This window comes from Colossoma macropomum, unplaced genomic scaffold (assembly GCF_904425465.1).
Source record: "Colossoma macropomum unplaced genomic scaffold, Colossoma_macropomum, whole genome shotgun sequence".
NCBI classification, from domain to species: domain Eukaryota; kingdom Metazoa; phylum Chordata; class Actinopteri; order Characiformes; family Serrasalmidae; genus Colossoma; species Colossoma macropomum.
In genome coordinates this window covers 35,637-50,061 of record NW_023496025.1, presented here as the reverse complement: position 1 = coordinate 50,061, position 14,425 = coordinate 35,637, and the positions used below count along the sequence as shown (strand labels likewise).

General features: G+C 35.7%; 1 pseudogene; it reads left to right on the top strand.

The window, feature by feature from the left end:
- The window catches only part of LOC118804059, a 57,193-nt pseudogene that overhangs the window by 10,310 nt on the left and 32,458 nt on the right, over positions 1 to 14,425 (top strand).

The window sequence follows — 14,425 nt, the reverse complement described above, 5'->3', positions numbered from 1 at the left end:
TTTTTTTTGAAAATCTATTATATTTGTGGAAATTACAGTTCACTTTGAAAAAAATACTTGAAAACTTGAGTTTAAGGTCAAATTTTAAAATAGGTGTCCATGATAATGCCTGTCAATTTCAGGTGGTGTAATCAGTTATATTATTCATTTCCAGTCATTGTTATTGTAGAAACCTGTTAATTAAGGAAATATCTTTTGAACTGTTATACTGTCATTATGATTTATGATATGTTTGAGCGCTACTGTTGTTGTCATTGTATTTTTTAAACAAAATAGCTGACAGACATCTAATAAATATGTTTTATTAAAGGACAAGTCTACTGTTTTTCACCCTGATTGTTCATTGCAGAACTTTAGTGTTGAGTAAAGTGCTGGTCAGTGCATCAGTTCTTAAGGCTATGATATTTTTAATCAAGATGATCCAGGTGTTAGTATAAGTTAGTACAAAATCTTGTGATATAATTTTTGGATTCATGATATTTGTAAAAAAATGTAGGACAAAAGGATTTTGAGATTATTAACACCTCTCTGATATATTTGCATTTTAGGCTGAGTGAGTGTAACCTGACAGTGAGAAGCTGTTCAGCTCTGCTTAAAGTCCTCAGCTCAGAATCCTCTATGCTGACTGAGCTGGATCTGAGTGGGAATCCTGTACAGAACAGAGGAGTAGAGCTGCTCTCTGAAGGACTGAAGAGTCCAAATTGTAAACTGCAGGAACTGAGGTGAGTTAATCTCTTATTAAGTAGACTGTATCAGTCAGAGTGTCAGAGTATCTGAGGAAAACCACCATGCCAACATTGGAGAGAAGAGCAGAGAAAAGCTTCATATTTACACTGCCTTGGGTTAACTGACCAGAAAGGTTCTGATTGAGTTCAAAGTGGGATCAACCAGGGTGAGAGCTAAAGATTCAACTCAGAAGATGGTGATTGGAAATCAGAAGACCTCAGTTTGCAACTCAAAGAGAAACTTGAGGTGCTGCGACTTACACGGTTTAGGTGTGGGGAATATCTCTCGTCACATGTCGTCCTTAGTGCTGATTGGTTATCCTTCCACATAGCTGTTTGGGGTAATATTCCACACTCCCACAGGCCTGTCCTATGATAACTGGACAAAAAGTTCATATCATGTCCACATTATACAACTCATTTGTAATTCAATGTTGAGGTCAAACATTATATGTTGTGTATATTTTGCATACAATTCAGAGAAAAAGAAGGGATTATACATTCATACATAAGAAATTTTGACTTTTCAACTTGGCATCTATCTTCTTCAATGTCTTTACTTTTTAAAAAGAACAAGGAACCCCGTCACTGTTTCTAATAAAAATATTTATAATGCAATAAACACAAAATACTGACTTTTGTTTAACACAGTGCCACTATCCATATCTGTATTAGTATCTGTTTCATTTTGAAAATCTCTGCATCTGTATCTGTATTGAGATGTGAACAGTTCTGGACCTGGATTTGATTCCATGGAATGCCCATATTCATATCTGTAGATGTTAAACTGAGAGGAAGTAAACATTAACAGGTTTAATACAGACCATCAACATCCTCAACAGGTTAGGTTTTGCTTAATGAAACTACCATATTGAGTCTACTTCATGTAACATATCAAAAATACATCTACTTAATGCAAGTAATGTATAAACAGTACATCTTCAAAATATTTAACTCAATGTATTTAGACATTCTTGGTTCTTTAGACCAGATTATTAAAGTTAAAATTTGTATATTGTATATTATATACTCTGTAGGTATTTATCATATTCATTATCAGGTCATGCACAAACGAGGTATATTGTCTTGTGTTTTGCTAAAAGGTAATACATTTTTGTTCTCTCCATAGGCTTTCATTCTGCAGTATAACAGAGGAAGGATATACTGCTCTGGTTTCAGCTCTGAAGTCAAACCCCTCATCACACCTGATAGAGCTGGATCTCAGAGGGAATGATCCTGGAGATACAGGAGTGAAGATGCTCACTGATCTACTAGAGGATCCGCACTTTAAGCTGAGGAACATAAGGTAAACAGTTTCTATGTTATAGCTTCCCAGTCAACCTAGCAAAAAAACAAGTGTATATGATGAACATGCAAATGTTGATCTTTTTCAATCATTGTTTTCCTTTAATAAATGACATTTGGGTCTTTTTTATTTATTATGTGTAGTTTTGTTAAAATGTAAGTCATTTTTAAAGGAAAAATCAGATGCGATGTAAATTTATATAGAATTCAGAATACCAGAGGGGTGTGAGGTTTAGTCAATGTAAAATTGTGAAAAAATGTGATTCTCTTTCTTCAGACTGTTGAACAGTTCTACTGCAGAGGAAGTCTGTGATGTTCTGACTAAAGTTCTAGGAATAAACCCCTTACTGATGATAGACCTGGATCTGAGTGGGAAAATACAAGGAGATTCAGAACTGAAGAAACTCTCTGATCTACTGGAGGATTCACACTGCAGACCTAACAAACTGAAGTGTGTAATGTAATTTATTATTGCACTTGTCATTATTATTTTATTAGGTACATAATAACTAAAGAAACTTACATCTGTCACCTACACAAGATGACAAGATTGAGATAACTTTTAGATACTTTTAAAAGGATAATGAATAAAGAAATGGTTAAAGCATGCTTTACTCAAATGTCTTAAAATCTACACACAGGTTTTTCACAAAAAAAAGATCTCATTAATCTGTTCTCCACAATTCCTCTCTGTCTACAGGCTGAGTAAGTGCAGTATTACAGAGGAAGGCTGTGCTGCTCTATCATCAGTTCTTTGTTCAAATCCTTCACACCCAACAGAGCTGGATCTGAGTGAGAATAAACTAGGAAACTCTGGAGTGAAGCACATCTGTTTTCTACTGGCAAATCAGTGCTGTAAACTGCAGAAACTGAAGTGAGATCTAGTTGTTCCACTTAAAATTTTTAAATACTAAAACTTAATATATGAACACAAATGTGTTTTTTTTATGTAGTAAAGGGATTACATATGCAATGAAAAAACAACAAAAAAGGAGAGAAAATATGCCTTTTAAACCATAACCTGCTTCCATCATGCTCTTTTAAATGCAGATAACATCTTCTTTTTACAGTCTTTCATTCTGCAGTGTAACAGAGGAAGGATATGCTGCTCTGGCTTCAGCTCTGAAATCAAACCCCTCATCACTCCTGATAGAACTGGATCTCAGAGGGAACGATCCTGGAGATATGAGATTGAAGACGCTTACTGATTCACAAAATGATCCACACCGTAAACAGAAGGTAAATATATTCATTTTCCCAAAAGTAGCACCTGACATTTATTCAGTAATGTATTACATTCCAACACATAAAAAGAAAAATATTCAGAAAGTAAAGCATAAACATTGAAAATAGTAATTCTAAATACACTTGTATTAACTGGTTACTGTACAATACGGCATACTGCATACAGTTAAGTATAATACAATATTACTCCCAATACTAAAATTGTTTTCCTTTTTTTCCTTTCAGTGTGGATGGCTGGTTTAAGAAGTCTTTATATAAGGAATATTGGATGACAAGTCAGAAAGGCTAGAGTCCACTTAAATGTAATGTGCTAAACGGACAAGAAACAGCTGTTCCAACATCAGGAATGAATAGCATGGTCATGTTATTTACCTTTACCATAGTACCAGTCAAAAGTCTATGTATGTGTGTTTTTGAATCAGGCTTTGATCTTTTTCTGTTTATACTGAAATTGTGGGCACCCCAGTCAAATTCCATGTTGTGTTGATTTTTTGAGTAGAACAAGTAAAAAAAGCAACTTCTATAAAGAACAAACTTCGGCACATTTTAATCACAATTATTGTTTATTTACTGAATAAAAAAAAACACTAACTGTGATATTTGCAAAAGTTATGGCACATTTTCTTTTATAGTGTTTATTTTGTTGAAATTTGTTTGATTAAATTGAAAATTCACATGGGCTGTATTTCAGTCTCTCCTGCCTATTAACATGTAGTTTAAGTGATAGTGATCTTCCAAACACTTAATATCCAAACTCTGTCTGTGTCATCCCTGGTTTAAAACGGCTATTATACTTAAAGCATTAGTAGAACATTTGAAAAATCTCCCAAGTACAGACATGAACAAAAATTGAGATTCATTGCAAAACATGGTTAACTGTCTCTTTAGAATGTGAATGATGTGTCTATTTTGATATTTATTTTGATATCAAATTATTTAAAAAAATCCTACTTTCAATTTAAAGTAGTGCACATGGCATTAAAATGCTGGGCATGTATTTCCAATGGTATTTGCCAGCTTTTAATTTTTACGTCATTGTTTAATGCCAAATTCTTGTAGTAAGCTTTGTAAGTAGCCTTTGTTTTCAACTTATCACCACCTCTAGCATATTGTTAATTTCCACTAGCACCACTGTGGATTTGTAGTGTCATATCAAGGTAGTGATACTGTATATTTACAATTTACTGCAACTCTAATTTAAACATGGACATTTCAGTCTTATAACACTCAAGTGTCATTCTTTTACTTCAATATTCTGAATATCCAGAGATAGTTTCAGTGAAGGCTTGAACAGAAAGTCTGTATCTGTATATTGTTGGAGGAGCCTGTTAGCCTACGGTGACCACCTGTCTCACATTTCATAGGAAAGTCCTAAAATTCAGAGATCTGCAATGCATCTCACACAAAACACTTTACTGTCTTTCAAATGGGGAGAAACTTAAAATAGCTGAATGATTCCATTTTTTTAATAAAATTGCTTTCTTGTTTAGTCTGTGCTTAAATTTTCATGTCTGATCTCTTACTTTCTGACATGGAGTTCTCCTAAACAAGGGTAAATTAAAGAACGCTCTCAAGAAATGAGAATAGCCTTTTTTAATAACCAGCATAGTTTCTTGTCAGGCTGAATGAATAACCTACTCTAAATGTAGGTATTGTGATACAAACTGACTCTGTTCTACAGTTTCTCATTAGGAAGAATGGGATTTTTATTCTGTAAAGCTTGTCCAATGTCACAACATGAGCTATGAAAGAATGTGTGGATCAAAGCCTCTATAAATGTCAAACCACAGACGCTATTATTTTTTTCTTTTTGAAATGCAGAGCTATGATACCATCTGGCTCTAAGGTTCAGATTTTAGACTTTTTGAAGATTTTTGACCAGATTAAGAACGAAAAAAAAATTATATATATATATATATATATATATATATATATATATATATACACACATACAGCCGCAAGCGGCAATCTGCGGGGTCCAAGCACCTGGAAGACATCGAGGAGTAAAGTAATGACTCTGGTCATAGAATGCAGCAGATCTTTAGATTTTTAAGAAAGTTCTCCTTTTCCTATGATTAAGGCCACTAGGTGATACATCTGCTACAATCTACGCAACTCATTTTAACATCCACGACAGGGATTTGAACCCACAACCCTAGAGTTCAAAGGCAGAGGCTCTAACGCTGAGCCACAAGATGTCTGAGGCAAAACTTCACTTTTTGAAACAATTTATTGAAAGGACGCAAAAAGGAACCACGCACCATTTTAGGACAAAGTAGCAGCATAAACAAATTTCATGTGTCTGGACATAGAAAGCAGCAAATCTTCATTAAGATAATTATGTGTTCACAACAACTGCTACAGCACCATCCAACACCAGTATAGGGAATCAAACTCACAACCTTAATCTTCAAAGGCAGATGTTTTCATGGTGAGCTACAAGAGGCCCACAGCAGACCTATTTTTTGAGAATTTATCAATCTAGAGTGGAATTAGTTTCCACCTTGCAATTACTGTGACTACTGAGTAATATAATTTCAAACGAAATCATAATACACTGTCACTGTGTCATTTTGTATATTTGTGACAAATTTGGTTATATTCAGACAATTATTGGTGTATCTTTAGCCTTTTATGGCAGAATAGGCCAATTCACACCAAATTATTCAAATCTTCAGCCACACTGTGCTTAAGTCATATTTTCAATATGATTGTTTTAAGAAAAATTTAATTTGATTTAACCTCACAAATTAGTAAGACATGTCTTTTCTCCATCTTTTTTTAACCATGATATTACTGAAAGTTTTTTTAGACTTGTATTTTTAGATTTGTATTTCGACAGGAATAATTACATTTTAGATTGTTGGCAGTACATTGAGCATTGTAAGAGCCAACTTAAGCCAATTCAAACCAAATGTCATATGTTTCCTCAACTGATAATTTTCAATGTATATATCAATTTTAGTCACAATTGGAGCATAAGTGACAGATTTGTGGTCCCTTGTTTCCAAATAGGCTGGACCGCACTGATTGATCCATAACTTGCAATAACATCGTGCTTAAAAGGCAAGATTTTTTAAATAATTATTGATCTTTAGACTTCAACGGTTGTCTTGAGACCAAGTTTGAGACGATGCAAAAAAATTTCAGCAAGCAGTATGAAAACATCAGTTTTCAAACTCCGATGATTTACAGAAAAACAAAGTTTTTTTAAAAGACTTGTATTTTCAAAATTGTCAGGCACAGTGGAAAGCAAAAAGTACAGAAATTGTCTTGACCTAAAGACATAGAGTAAAGCTTTCCACTAATAGTATATTTTTTATTAATTAGTTGAACATTGACATTTGCAGTTACTGATTTGGCTCCCTCTGGTGGCCAGAGAAATATAAAACACCTCTTGCTCTAATTAAAATTTGTTGAAATCAAATTATATGACTTCCTGTACAGTTAAGCAACCTACACATATTAGCAAAGTGTTAATTCTCATTAAGATGCATAATTTGAAATAATAGTTATGTCTTTATTTTAATCTTCGACAGGAATAATTACATTTTAGATTGTTGGCAGTACATTGAGCATTGTAAGAGCCAACTTAAGCCAATTCAAGCCAAATCTCATAGGTTTCCTCAGCTGATTATTTGCAATGTATATATCATTTTTGGTCACAATCAGAGCATAAGTGACAGATTTGTGGTCCCTTGTTTCTTAATCAGCTGGACCAAACTGATTGATCCACAACTTGCAATAAAATTGTGCTTAAAAGTCAAGGTTTTTTAAATAATTATTGTTCTTGAGACTTTGATGGTTGTTTAGAGACCATGTTTGAGACGTTGCAAAAACATTTCAGCAAGCAGTATGAAAACATCAGCTTTCAAACTCCGATGATTTACAGAAAAACAACAGAGTTTTTTAAAAGACTTGTATAAGCAAAATTGCTTGGCTCAGTGGAATACATAAAATTCAGAAAGTTCCTTTGCCGCAAGATAGATGTTGCAAAGACTATGACCATAAGTATGTTTGAAGTCATAATTTGCATTTAATGCTGATGCTCCCTCTGCTGGGCAGAAAAGATATTACCCTTATTAATTATGTGGCCATCCTGGCTTTAACTCAAATTTCCACATTTCCTGTGCAATTTTGGAACAGACATATAATTGCAATGTTTTAGACGCTAATAAGATGTGTAATTTAAAACCATTATCTTTTCTTTATTCCATTCATAGAAGAATATCATGACATTTTAATAATTATGCACTAGATTAAGTATTGTAGGGGCTTGATAATCAATTTAAATAAAACTTTGCATGTTTCATCAGAAAAAAAATAGTGTACAAGTTTACCAAGATTTATCACAATCACCTAAAAACTAAAGAATCTATAGCCCCCTAAGTCAGAAAAGGCCAGGCCGAACAGATTCATTGGTGTCTCATGGCTGTTCTTTGCAATAAAGTCAAGGTTTTTTTTTTGATAATTATTTACCTACAGACTCCACAGATTGTTTTAAGATCAAAATTGAAACAGTTGTTTCAAAATCCACAGACTATTTCGAAAAGCTCAATTTTCAAACATTGATCAATCAAAGAAAAACTTTACAGAATTTTAAAAGACTTGTATTGGATAAAATGTCATGCTCAGTGTAAGCAATGATATTTATTGATTTATTTTGATATATGTTAAAATTTATAGGACTTATTCTTGGTTATGCTCTATAGCGCCACCTCATGGCCAATTGAGGTCAAACTTTTTAGGCTACTAGAGCTTGCCTATGTGACACATGATTTAATTTTTGGGATGATTGGCCAATGCTAAGCCCTCCAAATGCCTGTTGAAAGCTTATTGGCCAGTGGTGGCCATATTTGTCTAATGATTCAGTTGTCCTTAAAAGACCATGTAAATATGAGGCCATGGATACAGCATGCAAAGTTTCAGCTCAATTGGCCAAGCGGTTGCTGAGAAACAGATTTTTGGTTGTTATAGCGCCCCCTATTGAGTAATTGGTATTAAACTTGGAGGGCTTCCACAGAATCATGTGGGGTACAGGACTGTTAATTTTGATGAGAATTGGCCAAAGCAATCTCGATCTGTAGCCATTTATGTGAATTAAGTCAACCCAGAGGATCTTAATTGGCATGTGGCAGCCATACTTTATACAAATATTCAATTTTTTTTTTATAATTCTTGACCAGCGAGTGAACTAAACAGACTCCCCTAAACATTTTGAGACCATTGTGTTGATATCTTGAAAAACCTCAGACTAGTAGACAAATGTACATGTCACATATTTTGCCAATTATGATGGAAAATATGGGGGCGGAGCTAATAACATGCAGTGGGCCATTGATGTGGAATAAAGCAAGGATTATGCAGAAGCAAGAATTTTGAGAGTAGCCCCCGTGGTTCAGGAGATATGGGCAAAAACGTAAAATGTTGCTCTATAGCGCCATCATCAGGCCAACTGGGGTCATTTCAGTTGCCTGAGTAGTGGGGGGGGGGCCCATTAGGCCTAAAAAGGCCTCAAGCCTTTTATTATATTAGGCCTAGAAAGGGCTCAAGCCTTTGTATAGTAAGTCTTTGTAAAGTGAAATCTTTGAAAGAATAAGTCAAAATAAAAAACAAGCAGTGCAATTTTTGACATAACATGTAATTAGAAAGTTGTTCATCTTAGTGGACTGAGTCACATGGCACCATTTGTTTATATGTGGACCTTGTAATAACATTGTAATAGCATTTTTATTGATTTTTCAGTGTTTTTGAGTGCTGAAGCACCCCCAAAGGCCAATCTGGACCAAGCTTGGTGTGCTCCATTAGAATCTCAATTTGTATAAATACTCAAAGTTTGAACATGATCTGATCAATGACTGATGAGTTATAGCTAATCAAGCTAACAATGCCACATATGCAGGAATTTGGTGATTAATCCACATGACCCTGAGTAGAAAAGTCAAAATGTTTTTGATAATTATTTACCTAGAGATGCCACAGAATTGTTCTAGACAAACTTTGACAAGATGGGATCAAAATCCAGAGACTAGTTCGAAAAGTAGGGTTTTGAAACATTTATCTATTACAAAAAAATGATACAGATTTTTAATAAACATGTATTGGCAAAATTGTTTGTGCCACTGTATTACAATAGGCTGTAGGTGAAAATTGTAATAATATTGTAATAACATGTAATAATAGGTAATTTTTTGAAATAGCGCCCCCCAGTGGTCAAATCTTTTGAAACTCGACTGGTTGTTAGAAAGTGGCTACATATAGACACCACTCAAGTTTCGTCATGATTGGTCAATGGTAAGCCTGTCAAATGGCCTGCTGAATGCTTATTGGCCGATGGCGACCACAAATTTCAATGTATCCAAATGTCCTTATAATGGCACTTGTAATCTGGCCCAATGATGCTGCGTGCGAAGTTTGAGCTTGATAGGTTGTACGGCTGCAGAGAAAATGCCCTGTTTTTGTTGCTCCGCCCCCTAATTACTTATGCACACAAAATTCGAATGGCTACCTCAGAATGGGCTACTGACATGGCCTGTGAAGTTTGAATTTTTTTGACTGAAGGATTCTTGAGTTACAGATTTTTCAATTAATTCTGAATTATTTTGAATTTATCCAGAAGGGTTCATTTGCATATGGCAGCCATGTTGTATGGAAAACTTAAAATGTTTTTGATAATTTTTGACCTTGAGGCTCTTCTGAATTTTTTGACACCAAAGAACATGAGGATTGGGCAAAAATTGTAGGACTAGTTCGCAAAAGTAGGTTTCGCACATTTTGCAGTATTGCGAAAAATCTAAGTGGGCGGAGCTAAATAATCAAAATAGCCAAAAGGTTTATTTGGACCCATAGAACCAGGAAAAAAATATGGCTTGTCTGGCAAAAATCTGGTTTAGGAGATATAGACCCAAACGCGTTGGCCTTCGCTGTAGCGCCCCCTTGTGGTCGACTGGGCTGATTTCTTACGCCTGAGTAGCAGGAGGGACTACTACCTATTGACCAAGTTTGGTGTCTCTAGGGCTTACGGTTTGGGCTGTGCGTTCCGTTTCAGGGCAGAAAAATAATAATAATAATAAATATAGCCGCAAGCGGCAATGAGCGGGTTCAAGCACGCAACAGCAGTATGGGCCCTTCTGCAGGTTTAGCCCATTAGGCCTAAAAAGGCCTCAAGCTTCTGGCTTAGGCCATTAGGCCTAAAAAGGCCTCAAGCTTTTGGTTTCGCCCATTAGGCCTAAAAAGGCCTCAAGCCTTCTATTATATTAGGCTTAAACAGGCCTCAAGCCTTTGTATAGTAAGTCTTTGTATAGTGAAATCTTTGAAAGAATAAGCCAAAATAAAAGACAAGCAGTGCAATTTTTGACATAACATGTAATTAGAAAGTTGTTCATCTTAGTGGACTGAGTCATATGACACCAATAGTTCATATGTGGACCTTGTAATAACATTGTAATAGCATTTTCATTGATTTTTCAGTGTTTTTGAGTGCTAAGGCACACCCAAAGGCCAATGTGGACCAAAATTGGCAGACACCATTAGAGTCCAAATATGTATAAATCCTCAAAGTTTGGACAGGATCTGACCAATGGCTGCTGAGTTATAGCTAATCAAGCTAACAATACCATGTACGCAGGAATTTAGTGATTAATCCACATGACTCTGAGAAGAAAAGTCAAAATGTTTTTGATAATTATTTACCTAGAGATGCCAAAGAATTGTTCTAGACCAAGTTTGACAAAATTGGATCAATATCCAGAGACTAGTTCAAAAAATAGGGTTTTGAAACATTTATCTATTACAAAAAAACGATACAGATTTTTAATAAACATGTATAGGCCAAATTGTTTGTCCCAATGTACTACAATAGGCTGTAGGCGAAAACTGTAATAATATTGTAATTACATGTAATAATATGTAATTTTTTGAAATAGCGCCCCCCAGTGGTCAAATCTTTTGAAACTCGACTGGTTGTTAGAAAGTGGCTACATATAGAGACCAGTCAGGTTTCGTCATGATTGGTCAATGTTAAGCCTGTCAAATGGCCTGCTGAATGCTTATTGGCTGCTGGCGACCACAAATTTCAATGTATCCAAACGTCCTTCAATGCACACTTGTAGACTGGCGAGAGGATGCTGCCTGCCAAGTTTCAGCTTGATCGGATGTTCAGAGGCAGAGAAAATGCCCTGTTTTTGTTGCTCCGCCCCCTAATTACTTATGCACACAAAATTCGAATGGCTACCTCAGAATGGGCTACTGACATGGCCTGTGAAGTTTGAATTTTTTTGACTGAAGGATTCTTGAGTTACAGATTTTTCAATTAATTCTGAATTATTTTGAATTTATCCAGAAGGGTTCATTTGCATATGGCAGCCATGTTGTATGGAAAACTTAAAATGTTTTTGATAATTTTTGACCTTGAGGCTCTTCTGAATTTTTTGACACCAAAGAACATGAGGATTGGGCAAAAATTGTAGGACTAGTTCGCAAAAGTAGGTTTCGCACATTTTGCAGTATTGCGAAAAATCTAAGTGGGCGGAGCTAAATAATCAAAATAGCCAAAAGGTTTATTTGGACCCATAGAATCAGGAAAAAAATATGGCTTGTCTGGCAAAAATCTGGTTTAGGAGATATAGAACCAAACGCGTTGGCCTGCGCTGTAGCGCCCCCTTGTGGCCGACAGGGCTGATTCCTTGCGCCTGAGTAGCAGGAGGGACTACTACCAGTAGACCAAGTTTGGTGTCTCTAGGACTTACGGTTTGGGCTGTGCGTTCCGTTTCAGGGCGGAAAAAGAATAATAATAATAAGAAGAAGAAGAAAAATCCGCACAATTCCAATAGGGTTCAATGCATTGCATGCTTGAACCCTAATGAGAAAAATTCTCACAATTCCAATAGGGTTCAATGCATTGCATGCTTGAACCCTAATAAATATAGCCGCAAGCGGCAATGAGCGGGTCCAAGCACGCATAAGCCCAAGAAGCTCTCATGCACTTTGAGCCAAAAGGCCTAATAAGGCCTAATGCAGTTTGGGACTTTGAGGCAGAGAGGCTGAACAAAGGTCTGAGTTCCTCAACAGGTCTTCATTTGTCATGAATTAGGAGCAGGGGGATTTAAACCTAATGTATGTTTATATTTCAAGTTACTGATCTACAAAGGTTTGAAGAAATATTTGAGTAATGGTAAAAATTTCTGACTTTGTTGTGTTTGCAAAGTATTTTGTTTCTCCATGTTAAAGGCTTTGATAAGCAGGACATAAACAGACCCAATGGACCCATAAGGGCCCTTTAAGCATAAAGGACCTCAGTGAAAGTGGGTCAAAATTGGTCCAAAGGTCTTCGTGTTTTGAATATTGATCAGGGACCTTTGTCAAAGATGTTCACCGAGTTTTGTTCAGATTGACCTTTTGACCTTGGTATTACAAGCTGTAGTCTTTAAATGAATAATTCAAAATACCAGAGAAGGAGTACAATTTATGACATAACATGTAATTACAAAGTCATTCAGATCAGTGAACTGAATCAAATGACACCTCTTATTTATCTGTAGACTTTGTAGTATTGTTGTAACAACATTTTTAAAGATGTTAGGTGTTTTTGAGTGCTAAAGCGCCCCCTATTGGCCAATCAGGATCAAATTTTGCAAGCTACATCAGAGTCTCAATTTATAAAAAGACTTACAATTTTGAGATGATCGGACCAAGGACTGATGAGCTATAGCAATTAAAGCTAGCAATGCTATGGCTGCAATGATTTAGTGAAGGAGGGAGACCACAATGAGCAAAATATGGAAAATGTGCTGGATAATTATTTACCTACAGAGGCTACAGAGTATTTCTAGATCAGTTTTGAGAAGTTAGCTTCAAATTCCACGGACTAGTTCAAAGAGTGCTAATTTCAAACAATTAATGATTGAAAAAAAAGTATGCACATTTTTAATAGACTTATAATGACAAAAGTGTTTGGAGCACTGCACTGCATGAGGTCATCTAAGTTATTTGACCAAAAATGACAATCTGTACAAGATATACTTGATTTTCAGTTATAGCGCCCCCTAGTGGCCAAATGTTTTGAAACTTCGCAGGTTGTTAGAAGGTGGTGAGATAGAGATAGCTGTCAAGTATCATGAGGATTGGCCAATGTTAAGCCTGTCAAATGGCTGCTGAAAGCTTATTGGCCGATGGCGGCCATAAATTTCAATATATCAAAGTGTCCTTAAAGAATCACTTAAAGTCTTACTAGTAGATGGTACTTGCAAAGTTTCAACTTGATTGGATGTACAGATGCTGAGAAACAGCTATTAAGGCACATTAAGCATTTACAGCGCCCCCTAATGACCAATGTGCACAAAAATGGATAGGCTACCTCAGAGTCTCATTAGGAATAAGCCTCTCAAGTTTCAAATTTTTTGGGTGAAGGATTCTTGAGTTACAGATTTTTCAATTAAATAAGAATTATTTTGATTTTTCCAGAAGGATTAATTTGCATATGGCAGCCATTTTGGTGACAAAATTGAAAATGTGCTGGATAATCATTGAGTCTTAGGCTCTTCTGAATTTTTTGACACCAAGAACATGAGGATTGGATGAAAACTGTAGGACTAGTTCGCAAAAGTAGTTTTTGCATATTATGCAAATTAGCTCAAAATCTAAGTGGGCGGAGCTTAATGGTCCAAATTACAAAGTTGTTTTGTTGGACCCAACGAATCAGGAAAAAAATATGTCATGTCTGGCAAAAATCTGCGGAAGGAATTATAGAGCCAAACGCGTTGTGTTGCGCAATAGCGCCAACTTTAGGCCGATTGGGCTCATTTCGCGAACCTGAGTAGCGGGAGGGACTACTACCTATTGACCAAGTTTCATGTCTCTAGGACTTACGGTTTGGTCTGGGCGATTCGTTTTATTCGAGAAAAAGAATAATAAGAATAATAATAAGAAGAATAATAATAATAAGAAAAACTCTAACAAAAACAATAGGGTCCTACGCACTTGCGTGCTTGGACCCTAATAAGGAGAAAAATCCTCACAATTCCAATAGGGTTCAATGCATTGCATGCTTGAACCCTAATAATAATAAGAAAAATCTTGACAATTTCAATAGGGTCCTACGCACTTCATGCTTGAACCCTAATGAGAAAAATCCGCACAATTCCAATAGGGTT